This window comes from Denticeps clupeoides, chromosome 9 (genome assembly GCF_900700375.1).
Source record: "Denticeps clupeoides chromosome 9, fDenClu1.1, whole genome shotgun sequence".
In the NCBI taxonomy this organism is placed as follows: Eukaryota; Metazoa; Chordata; class Actinopteri; order Clupeiformes; family Denticipitidae; genus Denticeps; species Denticeps clupeoides.
In genome coordinates, this window is record NC_041715.1 from 7,748,953 (window position 1) to 7,771,565 (window position 22,613).

A 22,613-nucleotide genomic window follows, 5' to 3' on the forward strand; every position below is an offset into this window, starting at 1 on the left:
CTCTATTGTGTAAAAGTTCACAGTTCACACACATTCAGCAGAAAAGGCGGACACCTCCATCCCCTCAAAAGCCCCGTACAGGAACTCCTTGTAACCCAGGCGATGAAAAGTGGGTACACAGCCCAGTGAATCACCCAGTAATTAGCGGCGCTCTGAAGGTGGCAGGTCGCCCCCGGAGTCGCGCCAGAGAGAATGAGGGCACCGGGCCCTGCCCTGCCTCACGGCCCAGGCCTTTCCACCTCAGCACATCCCAAAAGCCCCGCGCACAATGGCCGCCCATTTAGTGGTGAGCTCTTCCGCGCCAACGCACAACATGTGGACCGAGCAGGTGCGCCTCCGACCGAAGACATAACACAGAAACAGACGCCGCTGTTGTCTTGAGCACTCTCCGCTGAAAACACTCACACCAGCTCCGGAGCATTTCGGAAGGCCAGGTGAAAGACACTGCTGCTGCCGGGGCTGAAAGGGCCTGTCACACTCCACAGCCTGCCTTAATTAGCCACCTTAGCCAGGGCCGCCGGCAGGGGCACCGCACACACACACACACAAAAAAAGAAGGAGCCACCGCAGTCCCCGGCAGCGATGGAAATAAAACAGTGGTCATTATGAGAGGTGAGTGAAAGGGACCGTCCGAGGAGTTGGGTTAAGAATAGCGGGTCGGGGGGGTGGGGGGTATTACAGCTGCAGAAATCGCTCGGCCTCAACGTTTCGCTTGCCCCTCTTCTCTGTATAGGATGCTCCCCGCTCAGTCTACCGCTGGGCTCTGCCATGCTCATCGGCCTGGAAGCCCAGAGACAATGAGTCCTAATCAGTCGTCAGCGCTAGAGGCGGCCAAATTTAATCCTCCCCGCCGGTCACCAACACATATAGCTGTGTTCGGAGGGGAAGACGTGGAAAATCTGTAGCCAGAAAGAGGCGGCGGAAAAGGAATCGGAATAATGTAATTAAACTGGGACCACAGGGCCCACTGGCACTCATCAGCCGCATTATTAAAACCACAAATATCTGAAATGGTTATCTGGTTACATCTGACATGACATCTGTCAAAAAAGCTGGACAGTGGGTAAAAACAAGGACATGAGTACTTTTGACAACGGCAAACTACTGATGGTCGTCACGATGACAGGGCAGAGCAAAATGACCCTTGTGGGGTCATTCTGGTGGGCAGTTATAATGACGTACCAAAAGTAGTCTAAGGAAGGTCAAGTAGTCAAACTGCAACATGCTCATCTGCATTCGAGGCTCTTTGATGACTGTGGGGACTGGTCTAGCCCAGCAAAAGAACAACTATAGCACCTTAGCGCTTGCTGAAATCATTAATGCTGGTCATGAACACATTGAAAAAAAGGCCTGGTCTTTACCGCAGCCATCTAAAAACAGTTTGATCAAAGGATGCCCAACATTGCAACTTACAGGACCTAATGCGGAGTAATGATCGGTTTTGGTGGCTTGAATGTTGTAGTGTTAAGCAAATTTGACCACTAGGCATGAGGAAAAATCACTCAGGTGTTTGGTGTTCATGGAGCCACCAGAAAATAGAAAATGGCTTCAGTGAAATTTTGATGTTCAAAGACTCATCAAACCCTTCATCCGTGACCTGTGCACGGGGGCATCACCATCCTCATCAAGACAGTGTTTCGTCATAGGATACAGGCGATCAACCACAATTACGTTGCACCAATTTACAATGGCCCTTCACTCTATGGGGACAAGTAGATCTAAACCATGGCAGCAAAATGACCCGACAAATGAGTTTCTCTACCAATTTATTTAGGATTTTTACTTTTACTCGTCATCTGCACCACAAATGAAAGAGTTGATGCTTAAAAAAATACCATACACACCCATATAGAGAATAACAGGGAGGTCCTCTCAGCCAAAGACAGGACTGGTCAGAAACAGAAACGCTCCAGGTCTGCACATGGTGCATGGCAGGTGGTCGCTCAGAAGCCGATCCAGGCGAACAGAACCAGATCAGGGTCCCACCGAGCTCCAAACCCCCAACAAGATAGCCTACCTAGACCCCGCAAGCAGGCGTCATGCCAGGGTCAGTTGGCCACCTGCACACCTGTCTCTGCTCCCTCTTTCTCTTTCTTTCCCTCTCTTTCTCTGTCCGTTCATCCTCGGCCCGAAACCTCCAGCTTGAATCCGCCCATTAATAATAAACACGACGCCCCAGGCCCTCTCTCTGATCTGAGGGGTCGTGTCTGCTTTACTGAGTAGTCCGTGTACAAGTGTGTGGGTGCATTCGTGCATGTGTGTGTGTGTGTGTGTGTGTGTGTGTGTGTGTGTCAGAGCACTGATAGGCTGGGCGAACTCCACAGGTCTCACACAAGTCCACAGGCACCGAGCGTGAGCACAGGCCCCGGTCCTGTCACCGCCACATCTGCATAGCTAAAATATTCAGCAATGCGCCCCGGCCACGTTCGACTTTGTAGCTGATAGCAGAACTCCAGTGGCCCCTCGCTAAGGCTCCGCATCAGTAGGGGATGCAGCAGCCCGCTTTAGACAGGAGAAGCGGGATGGCGAGGACTGACAAAAAAAAATAAAAAATGAAATAAAAATTCTTCTGTAACTAACACAGGCCTCGAGGAAGGAAGAGAGGTACAAACAGTGCATTAGAATTACGAGAGCACAGCTCAGGACTTAGAGAACATGAAAGGCTGCAAAGCCCTGGCGAGGTGGTCCAGCAGTTTCAGCTCGAGGCTGAAGGGATCGATGGGAGGGAGGCTGGCTGCCAGGGAACCAGTCACGGGGCGCCTCTCTCCAAGAGGAAGAGGGCGGAGCAGCGCGCTTACCTTGCTTCGCTTGCATCGCAGCTGACGGTCGGAAGGGTAGGGTAGACCACTCAGATGCCACGCCCTCACTGCAGCTTGATTCGAAACATCAGAGACAACTTTAGACTCGATACAGATTATTTTTGCCTTAATGGCAGTGGCTGAGGGAGATTTTGGTCTCCACTACACCCAACCCAACGACTGGGAATGTCTTTAGGAACATTACCTAAATGATGTAACTGGTCAACTCCTTGTTTAGAGCAGGAATTCCTCACTGTGACGTTTTCATGTTTACGTGTTCCTTTGTATCCCTTATCCCTTGGTAGCCTAGTGGGTAACACAGAAGTGGGTGAACCAGAAGACCCAGGTTCAAATCCCACTTACTAACATTGTGTCCCTGAGCAAGACACTTAACTCTAAGTGTCTCCAGGGGGACTGTCCCTGTAACTACTACTGTAAGTTGCTCTGGATAAGGGCGTCTGATAAATGCTGTAAATGCCTTATTTAAATGTGACAGAAAAAGTCCAGAAACCATCGTCATTTTAAAGTGAAGTGACTGTCATTGTGAAACACAGAAACTAAATGTGTCCTCCGCATTTAACCCATCACCCTCAATCAACTTCATGGCCAAGAGTTTAGCAGGTCAGTGATCTAATGTGAGAAGTGCATACTTCATATTCACATCACCACACAGTGTTCCATGGGACAGCTAGAGGACAGCGGTGCGCAAAGTCATCCCTTCTCTCGTTCCCGAATGCTCAACTGTATGCCGTGATCTGTAAATATACCCCCAAAAAATAACCCCCCAAAAAAGCACCCCGGCCGATTGGATTAACATAGCACGCGCACACGTACCAAGGTGGACTTTGATCAGGAGATGGTGAAATATTTATGAAGAGTGCATGAAATGGCAACGAGAGCTCCGTGGTCGGTAGGGGGGCCTGTGAAACGCTCGTCGGTGTCCTGAGGGGCGCGTGACACGACCTTAAAACCCACACAAAACACCAATGAACGTCTCTCATATATAATAGCAATAATAAAATTAGCCTCAGCTAAATGAGCCCCACCGCATTGCAGCTACGCAGGTATTTGAAACATGTTCCACAGTCTGAGGATTTATTCTGGGTGGGGGAGGACGAGAAGGGAGAGAAAGAGTGAGTGAGCGGGCGAGAGAGAAAGTGTCTATCAGCTCCACTTGGTTCCACACAGCCAGGGCCAGAGAATTTTAACACACTCAAGCATGGGCTAATTAAAAATCCACACTCTGTGATGCTGCAGCAGCAATCAATGCACTTAATTAATTAATCTATATATCACAAATCCACACAACGTGAGCCCTGACTTGTTCGACTTGGAGCTCGCACAAAATTCGAGTGCCGATAACAGGAAGAGACTCCATCTTGCACCATTGCCAACATACACTGGCACACATAAAACAATTAAAATATGAAAATATGCTGTTGCACCCCATTAGCATATCAGTGTATTTAACACGCTAACGTGTTATTCTGTTTACTGTTTCAGGAGGAACTCCTGCACCTCTAATTAAAAGAACCCAATGGGAAGGTCCGTCTGCACGTCCCCCTCTCAGAGAATCAAAGGCGAGGCTTAACAAGGGAATAGCATCATTTCCACCACTCCTAATGCCCTGCCCCCCGGAATACTTTCACACCTCAGACAGACAGGAAAACTCGGAATGTTAATGCAATCCCAGGCCTCTGGAGAAGTGTTAATTTGTAAACCTGTCAGTATAGTACCACAAAAAGGGGTTATTATTAATTCCCACGACCTTGCTCGCTTTAGATATATTACAATACAAGGGACTATTCAATTATTAATCGGCTCTGTCAGGGCTGGTTCAGGGTGCAGAAGAGGAGGTTGGGGGGTGGGTGTGTTTCTGAAAACTGGCATTGATTTCTTTCCAAAGACAGAGCTACTTGCTTAGTGAAACGTTTCAGGGGCATCTTTTTGCTCGATAATAATTGCGTTAACACTGTAGCTCACTATTCAGTTGTTCAGTTATATGCAGCATTTTTGTCGTGTTCCATAGTTCTGTCTGTGCAGAAGTGTGCGTGTGAAACATCGCCGGTTTAACATATGGGGTAGTAGTCGCCTTGCAGGTCACAGGCTCAAACCCCACTTACTACCATTGTGTCCCTGAGCAAGACACTTAACCCTGAGTTAATCCATGGGGACAAAATTAAGGCACTCGATATAATACAAGTACAACAGGACAATTCTGCATACTGACCATTTGGTCTGTTGTAGAGAATGAAGTAAATTGCCAAACAAACAAGATTACTGGTCCAAGTCAGTATAGAATTGGCTTACAATTGAACCAACATTGAAATAAAGCCCCTCTTGTTTTGGATTCAAAAACTTTACCCATAGACACTAGGGATAAACTAAACTAGTTAAGACCAACCTCCAATCCAAAGCACCTTTGAATTTGCAGGTTTAATTTGCCGATGCACGTTAGGCTGGATTAGACTGCCAACTCAAACAAACGCAATTTTGAAATACATCTAGTTTACCCATTTTTTGTTTCACTTTCTCACCATACGGTTTCACACTGTCTTCTCCAAGACACTTTCAGTGAGACAGTGTATAAAGGAGAGAGAGGGACGAGAGACCAGAGAAAGAAAAACAGGGCCAGGAAATCAGACCATCTGGGTGAGATGACTGTACAGTCACGATGATGAGCTGCAGTGAATGACATTCCAGCCATTTTCAGCAACATGTGAAGAAACGCGATGCATTTTGTTTAATGGCCGCCACTCCAACAGAGCAAATACAAATCCCACACCTGCTGGGCCCAGTGGGCCTGTCCCTGTCCTCTCTCCTGGCCCTCTGCGTTGGGGGGATGGGCAACCCAGTCCAAATGAAAGGCCAATCAATGAGGCCTTGCCAGCCGGAAACACCAAAACCCAACATGATGCCATGTGGCGCAGCGAGAGTAGGGGCACTTTGAATGAAACACAGAAACCCAATACAGCTACCAACACCACATGACTAGTGTTATAATTAAAAATAAAACCACAAACACACACTGTCATCACTATCAAGTTATGGATGCACGTTAGCGTAATACTAAATGAACACACCTCTACAAACCACATGCTTTCACAGCTAAATATGAGGTTATGAGGTCACACAGTAACAGAACAAACATATGCATGAAAATAGTGAATAATGGATGAAATAATACAGAAAAATATGATTAACAAAACATTATATTTTACAGTAATTCATTTTGACATTAAAATAAATGAAGAAACTTCTTTCTATAGCCGATTACACAATTTCCATCAATGGATTAGATGTTTTTGTCAACTATTCATTGTAGCATTTGGGATCATATTGTACAATTTTATTCATTTGAATTTTTTAACAGTGCTAATATAACGCTCATATAATGTCAGGAAGATCATATATCATATAACCAGCCAGGAAAAACAAAAAGGCTATATGGAATTAAGTCTAATAAAACGTCTGATTAATTATCACTGAGTATGTGAATTAATATGACTGAGTGGCATCTTCACAGAGACAGCAGTGGGTGTTTCGGGGGCAGAGGCGGGTGCAGAACTACCCAGCTGGCCGGTTCAGCACACAGGCCCAAGCGTTACTGACGGCCGGCCAGCAAGGTGAAGTTGATTTTTCACACGGGGGTCTCACCTGGCTTCCCCCGTTGCTCCGCTACGTCCTCCTGCCTCCTCCCGCACCACCTGCCCACGGTGACGGCCTCGCCTAGCGACTGGGAACAATTAAACATGAGTTCAGGCTTTGATCAAATGGTCATGTGAACATGACAGCTGACCATATGTCTGATATAATGTGGGAGATGACGCAGTCAGAGAAACTCCCAAGACGCTGAACAAAGGGCGGGAGGGAGAAATAAAGTGAAGGCAGGATGAAAAAGTAAAGGAATAAATTAGAGCTCATTTGTGGGCCACGTTGCTGTCATGGTTTGGACCCACTTGATCTCTTAAAGACACGCCACTGGGAATCAATCTAAAGTGAAATAACACTTCAACCCTGGTGGGAATGTTGTACTCCAGGATGGTGTCACGGATTGTGTGATGAGTACGAACGCGACGCAGACCATCTAACACACAACAAAGGGATTCTAGAGATTAAAATGTCTAATTTCTCTGCAACTTTTTTTGCAGCGAAATTGCAGGGGAGGGAAGCTGGAAATTACTGGAAGCAGTTTATTCAAGGGACCACTCAGCACCGTCTTAAGTCAACTTGTGGGTAAACACAAGACATTTGTAACACACATGTGGCTGCACAAATGCGTACAGTGCAGTTCGCGGCGACATTTCATAGAGCATATAAATGTAAAAAGGCTTGTTGGTCAAAGTTGCAGAAAGGTTGAGGAGATTGGACTAAATTGCAAAGTTGTGCCAAATTCACAGGGCAAAACTGTGTTAATGGTTGCGATTGCAAGAACACAGCAACTTCTCTGTTGAAAATACTGGGTGGCTCATTAAAAAATACTGCATGGCTAAGCTAAAAATCAAAAAAACGCCACGCTGTATTTTACGTTGCTCTAGGAGTCGTTGCTGTAAAAATGCCAGTAAACAGGCCTCGTAAACCTCTGCCAAGCCAACAATGGGTGAGACTGTGCTGAGGCCTAGCACCCGCTCCCACCCCTCCACCCCCCGGCGCTGGGTCGGCCTCAGTGCGGCTAGCGCCGCGCGGCCTAACCAATTTCCTCAGCACTGGCTGACGGCTCTATCTGCATCCTGCGCGAGGCGGAAGGCGTGCGGCGCCGCTAATCCCCCGCAGCCCCCGCCACATTGCGCTGCGGCCACTCTCACTGCTGTCTCTCGCTCTCACTCTCTCTCTCTCTCCCAAACTCCCATTTACTGCCCCGTTTTTACAGCCTCCTGACCTCTCTCATTTGGGGCGCTGTCAAATGAATACCATCAGGAGTGTGGACCCTTCACAGTCATTACTGTTTTACAGCGAGGGGTGGGGAGCTGCGAGCAGTGCAGAAAGGGGCGCTTAATGGTCGCCTGAATCGTCCGCAGATGTTGTTGTTTGTTGTCGTCGCCGTTGTCTGTGGTCAGTGGCGGCGCTGAGGGATGAGGTCAGGGCCCGAAACACGCGTACACGCACTCTCGCTCCAATCAGGCTGTGGAGAACAGGACCGGGTCCCTCGTGGAAGGGGCGAAGGAGGGGTGCGCAGTGGCGAGGTCCGGGCAGCAGGGGGAGCAGCTCCTCTATTGAAGATGGTGCTGCCGTTGAGGCGTCGCTGGGGGAGGCGGGGGTCTGGAAAAGGACTGCTGGGGGCAGCCAGGCGAGGCCATCCCCCACTCCTCGCCTCTGCACTGCCGGCTCTCAGTGGGCTCACTTCTCACTCCAGTGCCTCTGTTTCCCATTGTTATGAGTAAATGATGGACTTCTGCTGTTGTGTGATGTGCAAAAATCGAGGCTTTGCCACTTGTCTTCTTCCCCGTGTCCTCTAATTGTTCTACAAGCCTGTGAATTATTGTTTTTTTTTGCTCATAAATTGTACTTTTTTGATTCTGAGATTGGAAAAATCGCCTCTTCGTGAATGAAGAAGAGGTAACCAGCTCAAACGAGACTGGATTTGGGGATAGAGAGATCTGCGAAGGTCTGGTATCAGGGGTAGGTAGCTTCTCATAAGCGGCAGCTGTTAAGTGTGTCAGAAGCAACAGGGGCTGACTTACTGACATTAAAACGAAACCTGATAGGCTTTAAAGCTCTTTCGGTGACGGGTGCCGCAGAAAGCGTCGGTGAAGGGCTCCCTCTTTCCATCTGAGCCTGGTTCCTTTCAGCCGCGCAAGAGAGGCAGACACAGGAGAACCCCATCCATTCTCTGGTTAACGAATTTGAGAGAAAAGGCAGAGATAGCAAAAACGAAGCAAGACAGATGGGATCATTTCCTTCCATTAACCAGTCTGATTAATAAATGGTGCATCACATCAGTGCGTGTGTGTATATTTTAGTCTGGTTTGCCTTGAAACATCTGTTAATCACATAATTCTGGAAGAAAAGCTGATTCCTCTGACATTTCATCTTTGTCTATATTGGTGTGTGTGTGTGAATGTCTTGGTTCCCATTCCCTAACAGTCAAGCAGGACACTTGTCTTTAACAGCCACTCCAGACAAGAAGTGTGAAATCTGCCAAATGCAGACAATTAGGTCCTCTCAAGACAAAATGGAGAAGAGGCTGGTCGTTGAGGAAACAGTTAGCTGTTATTTAAAGCAGAGGGAGCGACTTGACTGCTTTTTTCCACCCTCTCCTTTCAGAAGCACTCCGGGGAAAGCCATACAAACACACACACACACACACACACAGCACTACAGCGTAGCCTTCAGTAGCCTTCATCACTTTATCCCAACACTGGACTCATAACCTTGCGAAAGACATGAACCTTCCCAGTGTCTGCAAACACCTTAAAAATAGTTCCTATGAGCCCACGCCGAGGCTTCACCGAGGCTTTAGATGTTTCAGAAACATCTGTCATTGTACAGAGCTCTGAACATCACACGGCCCACTCCACACCGTCTGTAAAAAAAAAAAAAAAAAAAAAAAAGAGGAAATAAACTTTCAAACTCTTTTCAGGAAGGAGACACAAAGCAGGCCTGGCTAAGTTCAAAAAGATGTTGTTCCAGGTGCGTCAAGAGAGACGACAGTGTCTCGTCTGTGCAAACCCGCACACATGTTCAGCTCTAAATGTTTCTGGGGACCACGGTAATAACCGTATGCATTATAACTGCAAAGGTCCCTCTATGTAATGACACTTTTTCCCGGCCATAATCTTTTTTATTGCACGAAACTAGATTTTTTTTTTCCTGCAACGCACCCTGATTGTCACAAAAATTTCAGGTCACTGATACATTGATATTAGCAGACTTGCAATTAAAGTCACTAGTCGAATTGAATGAATAATGCGCATACGTGTGTGTGTGTGTGTGGGGGGGGGGGGGTTCACAAGTCCAGCCCACAGGTTGCCCTCGCCTTGACCGCGGCGAGTGCACAGGGGCATGGAGCTGACCTTGGCGTTGACTGCGATTAATTTGCTCTGGTGCTCAGCCTCCCACGGCTTGAGGAGCACACGTCAGGGCCGATGAAGGTGACACCTTTTGTGGCCTGCGGAGATAATGAAGGCTTTAACTTTACAACTCGAACATATCAGATGGTAGCTGATTGCCCCGCGTCACCAGAGACAGTCAGAGAGGCAGAGAAATGGAGCGGGCAGGGACACGGGGGTGCGTGGTGGGGGTGGGGGTGCACATGAATTGTTTAGCTGCCTCGTTTCCCCCCATTTCCCATGTGGAAGTGTGTGTGTGTGTGGGGGGGGGGGGGGGGTACGAAGTCGTGTACAGTTCACTTGAGAATACGAAGCCCGAGTCACCCGTGTGTGTCTGACAGAGGCAGAGACAGTGTAACATGGCACAGAGAACGCACACACACACACACACACACACACAACAACACACACACGGGCAGACGTCGCGCAGCATCACAGTTCTGCTTGGGAAACCACAGCAGTGAAAATGGCTAATTACAACCTGACACCTTGACAAGAGATCAGCTCCGGCACACTGGAAGGCGAGGCCGGGCGAGGGAGAGCAGCGGTCCAGGGGAAACACGATCGGTGTGTGTGTGTGTGTGTGTGTGTGTGTGTGACATGTTGAGAGCCCTGCCATAGACAACAGAACTCAGTACACAAGGTACATTTGCTTTCGACGAGGCTAAACCTCCACCAGGGCACGTTTAAATCACGCAGTCAGGTATCAGCATCCTTATTAAGAATAATAACGACAATATAATAATAACTATAACATCATTATGATAATGGCAAGACTGTGACCTTATAGCTTCTACTTCTTCATTAACTTTAGAGATAATAGATAATAAGATGATCCCATAAGCGGGAAATTTACAATTTACATTTACATTTGAAATTTACATTTCATGATGTTATTCATAAATTAATCCAATCTACTTACAAAACCATTTCTTTCAATTGTTTGTGTAAATTCAGACCCCAACCTGCCAATATATCATCATATATATCGAAAAATTTGCTCTCACACCAGTTGCCTCGGAGACAGGAAATTTTTTTTAACACTTATTATAGGAAGAGAAAGTTCCTGCATCTTTGCACAATATGTGCAGATTTTGTAGAAGTGTAGATGGGGGAAAGGACACCGCAGGAGTGCGAACGTGAAAGACTGAATGGCTTACACGCTTGCATACATCTCGTCAGTTAATTAGGCAGTTTGATGGCATCATCTATACTGTAACAATGTACAAAAGTTTTAAGTTTAAAAGCAAGATAATAATTGTATATTTTTATGTACTTTTTTCCAGCCATAGCACCTTGTCTGTGGATTATAACTGTCTTCATAACTGGGAGCATTGTGCATTGTCACCACGTTCATTATTCTTCCAAGAGTCCAAAGAATGATGCTTGATCACCCAAAATAAGTAAAAGTAGAGAACATGTTACCTTTAAGCGCTTCTGTATTTTGTAATACTCACACATTGAGTACATTCAAGAATGCATTACTGATACTAATGTTAGAACTAGAAATTAAATTATGAACATGAAATGAATTCCCAGGCACTAGTAATTCCATTAGCGGAGGTCGTTAAAAGCAAGTCAAGCAGAAGACTCTCCACCGGGCCACGCTGTGACATTTTACAAATTAACCACAAATTAACCGCAAGTCCGGGCCGCCCCAAATGTCACTCACTTTCCCCTGTCACAGAACTGTGTTTACAACAAACAAACCGGGACGTGAGAGGCCGGGACGGTGGGGGACGTTGCTCTTTCCTTCTGCCGAACTGCTGTTTCTTCCTGATCGCGGCCACGAGCCGGAGCACACGGGTCGCTAAGCCGCTGTCTGTGTGCGTATGCATGCGTGCGAGCGTGTGTGTGCGTGTGTGTTGTGTGTGTTCATAAAACTACTCAAGGGTGTATGTGTGAGGCAAGTGCCAGCCCAGGTAATCTCACACACACATCTCGTTACAAAGGTGATTCCGGGGAGGGATATTATCCCCCACGCACCCCCCCCTCAACCTTTCCCTGAGCTCACCTTCAACCCCCCCCTCCTCCTCCTCCTCCTCCTCCTCCATTCACCTCGGCCTCTTACCATAAGAAAAGAACCTGTGGAACTAATCCCTTTCCAAATCGTCCCCTGCTCTCCGGCCCACACCTCCAGGTCATGCGGAGGCAGAGGTGCCTCATTTGCATCCTAAAACTATACAAACTTGGAACAAGCTCCTTTCAGCTGCAAATGGCATCGCACCGCCGTTTCCACGCGTTAAAGGGCCCCTGTGTCATTCATGAAGGCTGCGTGTCACACAGGGGACAATGAGCGGCACGAACGTACGCGGCCACATGAATGCGAGCAGGCGCGCCACACGCCAAAAGGTACGATTTACAAATGCTGCGCGTAAATTGCTCCTAATCCCCGCTCCCGTGCTCTAAATATATCTTCACTCGCTCGAGGGGTGTTTGGGTCTGGCGAACGTCCTTACAAACGCGGCAAAAAAAAACGGCTTCATTCACGCTCCGCCACGGATCTGGTTATGAAACCGGGGCCATGCGTTGCAGCCACCGTGAGTCATTCTCGACAGTGCGATGCATTAGTCGGTGGGCGCAGGGGCACGATTTTCCTCCAGTGGGGCAGTGGTGGCCTAGCGGTTAGGGAAGCGGCCCCGTAATCAGAAGGTTGCCGGTTCGAATCCCAATCTGCCAAGGTGCCACCGAGGTGCCACTGAGCAAAGCACCGTCCCCACACACTGCTCCCCAGGCGCCTGTCATGGCTGCCCACTGCTCACTCAGGGTGATGGGTTAAATGCAGAGGACAAATTTCACTGTGTGCACTGTGTGCTGTGCTGCTGTGTATCACGTGTGACAATCACTTCACTTTCCATACAGAGATTTGGCTAATTAACCAGGGAGAATGACTTCTTTCCTGACAAGGTAATCGGTGGTGCACTGTGGCAAATTTCTCACACGTGCTAAAAATGCTTCTATACGTATGTATAAAACATGCAGCGTATGTACAGACATGTTAATCATGCTTAATTGTACATAAAATTTAACGGTAAAAGTAGGAATAATCTGAGCTCAGTACAAAGCCTAGAAAACACATTAAACGCCACGCACAATTTTTTGGCAGACGCGCGTCTGCCATTCTAATTGGAACCTTTGCTTCCGTGTTTCGTGGCGACCATAACCTGCGCTACCAAGAGATTCGCTTTCATTGGTATCTGGCTTTCATTTTCTATTGGTAGAGCTGCGGCGAACAGAAGTTGCAGTACAGGCCGGGTTCACCACGGGATCCATATTTTCTGGACTGAACAAAGCTTTCATTTCATCTGTTTGTGGCCAAAAACACAGCTTACAAAGATAACTGAAATATTAATTTTATTCGTAGGCCTCTTTCAAGCACACGATCTTCGGAAGAATCTTGAAATCAGGAAGACAGCAGAGGGCAGATTTTTAATATTTGAAATAGAAGCTAACTTCTATTTGTTTAGACCAAAGGATTTGCTTCAAGGATACAACTGCGAAGGATGAGAATTATTTTTAAAGTCTGTTCGGAACAGCCGTAATAGCCATGTTGTTGCTCAGTTTCAGCTTGAGGAAGTATGAAGAAGACAAGGATTTATCAGACTAGCTGTGGAGGAATTAGAGGAATTAGATGTGTTTAATGTCCATCTCTGCAGTGAGCAGTAAAATATAGAAGGTAAGTTAAAAAGTACAGAGGCATGGAGAACACACCTGAATGTTACACCAACTAAGAGCTAACTATTCCAGTGGAAACTGATCACTGAAGGAGAATTTTAAACCTTCCATGTTGCTGAGCGGTTATGTCACTTGGGCGGCCCGAGTTCGAATCTCACCAGCCGTGCCTCGCCCTGCCCAGACTAAATTATGGGGCACTGGAGGCCTAGTGGAGCTGAAGGTTGCAAGTTCAAGTCCCATCCCCACACACTGCACCCCGGGTGCCTTTCATGGCTGCCCACTGCTCACTAAGGGCCGTGGGTTAAGTGCACCGTGTGCAATGGCTTTGACTTTCGTTTTTAACATGGGATATCAGCATCCTCCTGACACCCCTCCTCCTGTGAATAGTAATAAACGGTGGTAAAATCCGCCACAAAAAAAAAAACGGTTTCCTCTGACATTAAGAGATTCTGAGTTAACAGCAAGCGCAACTCTTTTCTGTTTCTTATTTTTTCCCTGGAAACCATCTGATGAAACCACGCCACGTTCCGCTTACAACCATGGTGCATTTGTATTCAACTGCAGCTGTGGGGAAATGCCGCTTTCTTCAAAGGGCCGATTACAGTACTGCGCTGACATCAGAAAGGGCTCGACGTATGCTGACACACACTGCTGCATGCATCTGAGGCACGGCGACAGCAGCATAGCAACAAGCCATCCAATAACATTCATCTGGAAGAAAAAAAAAAAATATGGGATTTGATTTCCAGCTGCCAAACACTAATTATTCTGACCCATTTCTGGACGCCCAGCGCGGCTGGCCAGACACGGTAGAAAGTGTGGAGCACTAATCCACCCCTAATTCTCCTGCCCGCCACATCATCGCTGCTTTCTTCCGGGCTCGCTGCACCCACTTCGGGGAGAAGAGCCGGTGGATGTGTCGAAAACACAGAAAAGAAGACAGGAGGGGGGGTTGGTGGTGAGAGAGAGAGAGAGAGAGAGAGAGAGAGAGTGAAAAAGAGGAAAAGGGAGTGAGAGAGTCAGAGATAAGGGGGAAAAAACACAAAGATGAACTTATTGAGGTCTGTTATCACCATGGCAACGCCGAATAGTTTTGATGATGTTCCCTTCACAGCCGGCGAGCGTTTGGGCTATCGCGGAGCAGACTGCCGTCCTCTGGCTTGTTACTAAGGGGTTATTTAGTCCTGATGCTGCAGCGTGGCGGAGTGCGGCACCGATGATTCTGACGGAACCAGTTCATTTTCCAGCTGCAGCCCAATACAGAGAAGCGCCTGAGTTAATAATGGATCATAAATAAAGAATGGGAAACAATTATTGAAAGGCTCCCGAGCAGAACTAGATACAGAAAAACAGATAGATAGATAGAGAAAACACTCCGGTGTTCTCTGGAGTGACTCCCTGTGAGTGAGGGGAAGATGTGAAACATTTCTACCCTGTAAAACTGAACGGGTCATTTCAGAACAATATCGTGTGAGTTTGACACAATGTTGTTTTAAGTAACGCCAGTGTTCTTTCAAAAGAGAGACACCACTGTCTGTACCATTTATATATTCAGTTTGATCATTTCTTTCTTCTTGTAGTGCTATTGTTTCACTTATATTACTGAACAATTGTCATTGATATGATCATACTTTCAAATAGCTTGTCGAATACTTGCAGAAATATTTGCAGAAATTTGGAAAGAAATTGTCCCTTACAGTGTGCTGTTTATTATGTTGATAATGAAACCCATGAAACCATGTAATAAGTTTATAAAACGATGGAAAACGTGTGCTGTACTGGCTGCACTGTGGCATTTATTGCGATGCAATTGTAAATCCAATTTTCTTTTTCTACATATTTTTGTTCGTCTTTTTTGGATATCTTGATTCTGATCCTGTGACAAGGTGACAGGTTTTACAGCAGGGCCCACATGTCACCATAGGCTAGTAAGTTAATGGTGGGATATTTGAACGCTCTTTAAAAATGTAATCAGAGACTCCTAAATGTCGGCAGCATGAAGGGGTGAAAAAAATTCCTCACATTTTTGGGTAAACAACTTGCTCATTAAAATGCAAATTTTCCCAGCAGGGATATGAAAAGTTGCGCACAAAAATCGTCCATTTGCAAAGAAAAAACAAAAAACAAACAACACTTCTCCTTGTACAAAAGGATTTAATTACACCGCAGACTGCCGCATATTCACAACCCGCCAGCTAGGAGGCTCAGCTTCCGCAGTGGCGGGATGCAGGGAACCCGCGATCCCGTGTTTAACACGCCCACGCCGTTGTTGAAACACGCGCCCGAAGACAGCGCTGACCCCAACGTGCTATCGCCTCCGCCCCTCTGCCGCGCCTGTCCCGATCCCCCCGGCGCTGAAGGACATCGCAGACAGGTGACCATAAACAATTAATCAACATTGTGACACCTCCGCATCTGCCAGGCCCAACGCGGGGAGGAGACCTGTCAGTGCCGTCACCGCAGCCTGCTCCCAGCGTCCGCGCCGCGCCACAGTGACAATTACAAGCAGATGTTGCCTTTTATGAAACCTCCGCGCTGAAATCACATTAGGTCTGATCAGGCTGCAGACGGGCCTGCGTCCTACTGGGAGGTGAGGCCAGCGATCCTCTGAAACAGGTACATGCCTTCACCGGGTACACGATTTCAGGGATAATCCTTCCTAGCTTCTCATGTTTTACGAAGCAAATGTACGTTTAGACCCGTTCTGTGCCGCACCGCGGGCCGCTTCTGCAACAGGCCGCAATGCCAGAGAGTGGAAAACCTGTTTCAATGCATCTGATGCTCTCACAGCATCAACTGTCTGGACACCATGCACACCTCAACGTTCCAAAGGTCAAGGATCAAGCGCATTTCTGGATTTTTGAGGAATGGATTTGGGTGGCAATTTTGTGACACACTTGGTGGAAATATATTAGGATCAGAGCTGCAGGATCGAAAAGTAATAAAGAAGTAAATGCTAATGTAAAACGCAGAGTGATTTCAACAGGCACAAAAGACAAAAACAATAACTGCATGTTACAAAGTGCTTATCATGCTCTGCCTGAACTCTTGCTCCATTCCATTTGTCTAATTTGCATCAGTAAGTACATCAGCGTACTTGCATCTCCTCATCTATGTCACACTGCTATCACATAAAGCCATTCTGTTTCCTGCTCATCGCTGTTGATGCTTTATATTGGACTGTGCCATAGACGCCTGTCTCAAGAAAAAGGTGGCTACCTATCAAATAAAAAAAAATTAACGTGTAGAAAGAAAAGGGGCATGGTAACAATTGCTTAATAAATAAGCTCTGAATTAATTTGTTGCCATGAAAAGGCCCTCTGGACCTGGACCCTCTGGGTCAATTTAGCAGGATCTATGTCATATGCGGCAGAATCTGGATGCTTTAATAAATGATGACCTATCGGCAAAATTATAACGAGGGCTATTGCAAACAAATTACAAAGAGAAATACAGAAAGAAATGAGCAAGAAAGATGAATTGACAGGATGGGGGTTTAAAGGGGGTGCAGCGCATGAGGGCTGTCATTCTGGCTCATTTTCAACTTTAAAAAAAATATATATACCGTAAATTCCGGCATATAAGCTACTATTTTTCTCATATGCTTTGAGAACTGCGACAACAATATGGCTAATTTATGGATTTTTTTTATAGGCTAACTAGCTTCCTCCTACCAACACATTTAACCTCCTCACATCAGACCAATGAAATGACTAAACAGGTCACACCAATGGCAAACTCACTCACACTTAATTCTTCAGATCAGATTCTTCCTCATCACGGAAAGGACATGGACAAATGCAAATTATGGGAATTCCCAGTTAAAAGCGATCAGTCTTGCTTTCAAAGAAGGAAATAGAGCCGCTGCACTTAAGCTCGAGTGCACAGGAGGACGATGGCGATAGTGATCAGTAACTCTTCCTGTGTTTTCACCGAGAATTTCTGTGAAGAAATAATGGCATATTTTTAAGAAGACAACTCTAGTATTTTTCTGGGGAAAAAAAGCATTTGTGGTATGTAGGTATTTGTTTAATTAAAGGACTTTTAAAAAAATCTTTCCTGTAACTTCTTCCTCTGTCAATATCTCATGTTTCAACAGGGACACCTGCAGCTCGTAGACAAGTCCAGCTTATTTACGTAAATACATGTTTCCTTTTAAAAAAAGAAGGTGTGGCCTTTTATATAGATGGAATTTTACGTTTAAAGTCTTCTGACTCTCAGAAATAATTACGCAAAAGGACTGGATAAGTAGGTGGATAACTTGGTATATTCCAGCGCCATGAAAATCAGACACTAAGTGTCACTCCAAGTCAGCAGGAGCTGCTCAGATAAACATCCAGCACTAATGCACCTTCAGGGGTTATGGCTGGGCTCTCTGTGGAGCTTTAATAGGAATAAACCCGGCTAGCAGGTGATGAGTGTCAGCCCTACCGGTGGCCCACTGTCGTCAGGGACAAGGACAATATGAAGTTGAGACGTTCAGCCTGGCGATGTGCCCCCTTCAGCAGGGGCTGAGGCTGCGTGTGACTCCAGCCATCCATCACAGCGGTCGAACAATAACATCGGCCCGTGACTCTGCAGCCTCGGCTTCTCTTCCCTCCCTCCCGCGTCATTCGTCATGCGAAGACCAGTTTCGGGGCTTCCACAGCTCCTGAGTCACCTTGCAGCAAAGCTTGTGGTGCCAGGGTCCCAGAAAAAGATGAGAAAGGACCCAAGAGCAAACACTCCCCGGGATCCCAACAACAATGCTGGGGTCCCGGGGTGTCACAAAGCCCATCAGGCCCTTTGTTTTCTCGAGGGGGGCCTGCATGACAATCGGAGGGTGGCCAGAGCCGGAGGGGAGTAGCTGGAACCTGCCAGAAGCTGCATTGTTGCTCTCCACATGCACAAGGTGCACCTTGCCAGGAAACGGGGCCAAGGAAAGAATAATCTGGGCAGGACTGGAGTTTCAAGCTAAATTACAAGCAGAAAGGACTCCTCTGAGGACTGATGCTTACCTGCCGTGGATAAGGAAGGGGAGGGGGTGGAGTGTAGAAGTGGAGGAAGAAGAAGAAAAAAAAAAACTTGCATTTGAATTAACCTGCCATTTTCTTACTCTTTAAAGGTAATAATTATGCTAGCAGTTGGAAACTTTTGGGACTGGAATTAAAAGCTAAAAGCAGAGTTGGCTTTTGATTTTTGTTTGTTCTTCAGTGAATGGCCATCAGCTCCACAGAAGATGATTTCATAATTGTAGGGGGAAATGGTTTTATTTTTCTCTTTTCTTTTAACTGTTTTTGAGTTTTTTGGGGGTTTTTTTTTTTGGAGGGGGCTGGGGGAGAGGGGGGGGGGTTCCTCTCTCACACATCCAAATTGAGGCATAAAGTAACACACGTAAATGTTGTGACATATGAAACACGTATGACGGCAAACAAAAGTAGGTGAGAATTGGAAAGGGTAAAGTAAAATCCCCAGGAGTGACGGGGGCAAGTATACCCGCTATCCCATTGAGGACGGCCCTTTGAGGGAAGAAGAAAGGGGAGGCTACAAAATACCGTTCCCGCATATGAAAGGGCCCTTGCACAATCAACACGCACGTCAAATTATTTACATAATTTTCCCGAGATAAGAATGCAAGTGCACCTCCATTACCTGGCTGTTTACGGTTCCATACAGATGCGACGAAGTCCTTTCCTCCAGCCCTTCATGGAGAGGACAAAGGCTAACAATGGAATTTGTTTAACATTAAAAAAAAAAAGCTGAGGATTTCCACAACCCGAGGACGTTGGAGTGGATGAGCACTTGACCTTAGGCCCAAAGGCATTAGCCAGGTCACCAAGCCTGACCTGCAGGGAAAAAAAGGCAGATTCAGAAATGCATTTGCGTTTTGAGCATCCTCAAACTACGGGTGGGAGTAAAAAAAATCGATACGGCAGTATATTGTGGTACTTTGGTGACACATCATTGATCCGAAGGTATTGACGTATTGTAGGTGAAGACTTACATGCTTACGTACATGGTGTAGTTTTTCCCAGTTGTTAATTTTTATTTACTGATTCCCTTCAGCGATTATTTAATCATTGTCATACAGACATCATGAACAAACCAAGGAGAACGGCAATTAACAGCATTGAAATAGTTTTATTACTGTGGTCAACTCATAGTATGCCCCCCCCCCACACACACACCCAGGGAACTTTTTAATGAACTCAAGCAGGTTGTGGAGCATTTGAACTAAGTTGGAACTCTCATTACGATTGTACAACAAAGATTGCATAAACTTGTTCATACAATGCATGGAGGGATATCTCTATATATTCAATCTGTACTAAAATTAAATCTAAACACTACTGTACACTCTGAGCCCTGATTTTTATTATTATTTTTTTTAAGCTTCATGAATGTTCTGAGATGTTTATATGTGGAACTTTAGGTCTGGGGCGAATAACACACCCACCTTAATTGTTTTTCTTGACTGTAGGAAGCAGTTCTCCACCCTGTACAGATCTGCACCACTGATTTGAACTGCAGCAGCTCGCTCCCAGAGCAAGTGAAACTCATGGAATTATATCAATAAGAGCTGAGAAACCCAGATCCAGAATGGACATAACCTGGCTAACCTTCTCCCTGCCTAAGTTTTGGGCTCCACTAAATTAGCCCACAAGACGCAGGCAACCCTCCGCACAACCAACCCACCCACCCACACCCACCAAGCTTCCACGACATCAACATTTCCTCGCCATCAGAAGTGGAAGCAAGAGAACTAGAAACTGCTGGCTGGTTAGTTAGTTGTTACCATTGTTAATCAGGGATGTAACCATGCGCTTGTGGGTGAATACGATTCACGATTTTCTCGGTGTGTTTTTCTCAGAATGAGCTGCCAGCAAATTGTACTATTTTTTTGTATATTTAATTTTTTTTGCTTTTAGCAAAACTTTAACTAAAATTGTATTTTGTCACAAATTTTTTTAAATATACACAACAGAAGTAAATTCAATATTGTGGGTATTTCTGGAATGACATGGTACTTTTGTGAAAGAAAACACATTATTTTGGGCATTGTAGATTTTTTGCATACTTCTTGACTCCACAAACCGCCACCGGTGGCGCGATCACAGTGCGCAATCTGGTGAAGAAACTCAATTGCTCGCTACTCTTGCAGAACCTCTCAAGCTTGCTAATGAATTAGGCCAGCTTCGCAGGCATAAACAATATGAGCTAGACAGAGCACGATAAATACCCTTTACACTGGAGTGAGTTAAGGAAATGTCAACATTAACAAGGAAAGGCTGTGCGATATATAAAAAAAAAATCATATTGCGTGTAAACCATTGACTGTATATATTGATAAATTTAATTTGATAAAATAATTTAACTGTTTTTGAAAGGGTAATGTGTCCATAGCAAAGGCACTGCAGCAGGAAGTTGTAAAATACATTTTTTTACAGCTGCATCAACATGTAGCATGACCGTATACCCGATAAAGCAATATCTGGGCAATTCTACTGAAAGTGGACTTTCTATAACACACATATGGCTAGTGAAATAGCAGGTATTTGTATGATGCAAGTGATTAAAATTTTTTTTTTTTTTGCATTTTCTGTATTCAAAGTTTACATAAAAAATATTGTCAGAAAATATTTACATAACACTATTCTTGAGCAGATATAGGCGGGTATAATTCGAAATCTCTCCCATTAGTCAAATTTATATTACATACCATTCATACCACACAGCCACAACTCAGGGTTAAGTGTCTTGCTCAGGGGCACAATGGTAGTAAGTGGGGTTTGAACTAACAGGCAAGTGTGCTACGCACTAGGCTAGTACCCTGCTAGGTTATAAGGTGGAATGGCAACATCAGCACATATATGAATCAGTTCTGACTCTGCACATATATGAATTTGTGCATAACTTCCACTGTTAGCCGGCTACACTGATAAGTTTCAGAAGAATTTTATAAGTATCCATGAGTAACACGTATTTTAATGTCCCTTAATTAAAGGCATACATGGAAAAAGACATGCCATGCCTTAGGCCGAATCAGAGATTTCTATTATGGCAGCCCTCACCTCCACCAGACCTACGAAGGTATGCTGTTGTAACAGGCACCAAGGCTTCAGTAGCAGATCCTTAATTGTGTGTTCTATCGGAACCAGCATAGACATCTTTTTCAGCAGTTTGAACCTCTGTAGCTCTTCTATTGGATCAGACAAATCATGTCAGTCTGCACCCCCAACAGGTATCAGTGAGCATTGGCTGCCCATGACATTCCTCCCAGTTCAGCAGGGTTTTCCTTCTTTGTAACATTTTTGGTTGATCCTGACCACTGCACATCCCACATCAGCAGCAGTTGCTTGTTAAAAACACTCACATTTTTTAGGTTTTAAGAACAAATAAATCCAATCCCTTGTCAAGTGCTATTTTAACAAGAAAATCCATGTTATTCAATTGTCAGTGGTTATAATATTGCACTGTATGTGGTGTAAATGACTGACACAGATCATTCAATCTAGATTCTAGATGTTTTGTCTTGTACATCTTGTATACAACTTTTTATGCAACAAGGTTGCTCCTCAGCTGGGTTCATATTATGGTGGGGCTGATATGGACCACCTGTCTGGTAACTGTGTACCCCCCATATGGGCTTGTTACCTGGGTAGGGGTGGAGTCACTGTGATTTAACACTAAATAGTGAACTCTGTAAAGTGTTAAATGCAAAACCGACATGGTTGTGGATAAAATTATAAAGCAGAGGTCATTTAAAAGCTGGCAATTAACTCTGTATCTGCAGTCCACGCCTACTGCAAACAGTAGACCTCCACTTGATGTTCCTCATACGTTACTAACGCTGCTGTAGACCATTTGTGGGCCTCCTAATTATTAGGACTTCAGACATTAGGCTAATTGGCTCCTCCTCCTTGATTGTTTTCTTTTTTCCACCCTCCCCCCTTTTTATTTATTTCTTCTTATTTATTTTATCAAATGTGTGCAAATGAAGTTTTCACTCTAGCAATCACACCTCTAATTAAATTAAAACAAAGGTGCTAAAGCTGTTGATTGCAATCACAGAGGGGAAGAGGGCGCATAATGCAATGAATATCAATGTGTG